Here is a 1,955-nt window from a genome sequence, read left to right as displayed (position 1 = left end):
CTTCTGACATAAAAGTACTCAGGTCCAGTATTGCACTTCCTGTATTTTCTTATTAGATACATGACTATGTCAGGGAATGCACAAACATAGAGGAAGATAAAAAGCAAGACCTTCAAAGACACCAAGAACCACTTATGAATGGAAATTGGGTGCCTAAGTGGTATCACCCCTTTGTGTATAGATTCCATAATTTCTGCAATTAAGGGTGTACATAGGATTACCACTATATACAAAAAATACAAGCAATCGTAATAAATCTGGGACTTCTGCCAAAGCAACTGCTCTACAATTGGATAAATTTTTTTTTCTGAGAAATTATTTCCCTTAAAATCTTTAGTCAAATTTTACCTTGACTAAATACATTTGCCTCATCGCACCTGCAACAAAAATAAATGCTTTTATAATGCAAAAGAATATTAAAACAAACCTGTTCTTCCACAGTGACTGGAAATGGTAGAAAACAGCAGTTCTCAATGAGGCATCTAGTTTAGTGTGACAATGTTATTCTTCCAAACTATCTGATGCACGCAAGTCAGCCTGCTCCCAAAAGCTCTGCCTGTATAAAACACAGTTTTTATTAAACATTTCATTTTATTAATTAATGTAGAGGAATGATGTTTAACATAATTTCCTCTAAACTATTTAATAAGATCTGGAGTAAGTGGTGAGCAGGATTTAAGGAGATTTATTCCCATGGATGTAAATTTCAACATTGTCAGAAGCCACCCATGATCATCCCAACTCCCTTCAGCAGATTTGGCCACCTCTCTTGACACTCACACCTTGCCAGGTCCCATTTTACCTTTCACTGGCTTTTATCTCAAAATGCTCGTAAAATTTTTTTCCCTTCACTGGGGCTTTTCATTAAGAAAACCAACTTTTTTAATCACTGCTTATTAGAATATAATTTACACCATTCTGTGGCAAGAAAAGAATTAGAAGGAATATAAGGTATTTCAATGAACTGTTGAATGACAGCAAAATTCACTAAACTCTCTTCGAACTTTAATTTATTTTTCTGTTCTAATTTGTGAAATGTGATGGCCAGGCAAATAAAGCATTAAATGTTGAATGTTGATACTTTACTGGTATAAAGTAGTGACTATTCTCATATTTGTGTATATGTGTGTGTGTGTGTGTATGTCTATTAATCTATTATGCTGTCATTACTCATGAAAATTTTTATGAATACTTTAAAGATTTCTTTCCACTGGCTTACAGTTAGCTACTTATATCAACCAAGGAATGAATTCCAAGTGATGTGGGGGGAAAACACGTACATTGTGTTTCACTAGCACAGGCATAAATTCAACAGTGAAAAAGTCATTATGTCATAAACACAGTTAAAAGAGAGACATTCTTAAATTACGTATTTATTGGTTTCGATATAGACAGTCATAAAAGTTAATGACAGAAAAGATCTGAGTGAAGATGTTGAAAGGACAGTGATTAAGATGAGGTTGCTAACTGCTAAATATGATTGCCTATTTAAACAATTAAAATAAGCACCACGAAGATTTTTTTTGTCAGAATCTGGTAGCCCACATTAAATCTTAAAAAGTTGATTGAAAAGTTAATTGAATGAAAATCAGCCTACTAGTTTTCAATACTTTATACAGACTTGGGAGTCTAACTTTTTTAAAAACGTTTGGTGCTGTTAGGGCAAATGTTGAATGACTTCACTTTTCGTGGTAACTTCTTTTTTAGGGGTGCATTTTAAAAGGAACTGGTGAGCTGCTTTGTGTTCACTAATGTATTTGGAGAACTGTGGAATACATCAGTTCTCAGAGTTCTAAGCCACAATGGTGAAATTTCCTCAAGTATCTGAAATTGCTTAAAGGTAATAATTCTTGACATACCATTTCACTGCATGCAAAATGTTTGCCGTGTGTTTACTGGGAATTCATCTGAAACCCTGGAGCGAGGCACTGGCTTAGAACAACTGCTTCTTGGAC

The sequence above is a fragment of the Manacus vitellinus genome, unplaced genomic scaffold, assembly GCF_001715985.3.
Source record: "Manacus vitellinus isolate BGI_N305 unplaced genomic scaffold, ASM171598v3 scaffold_11_pilon, whole genome shotgun sequence".
NCBI lineage: Eukaryota > Metazoa > Chordata > Aves > Passeriformes > Pipridae > Manacus > Manacus vitellinus.
Note: the sequence above shows the minus strand (reverse complement) of the source record.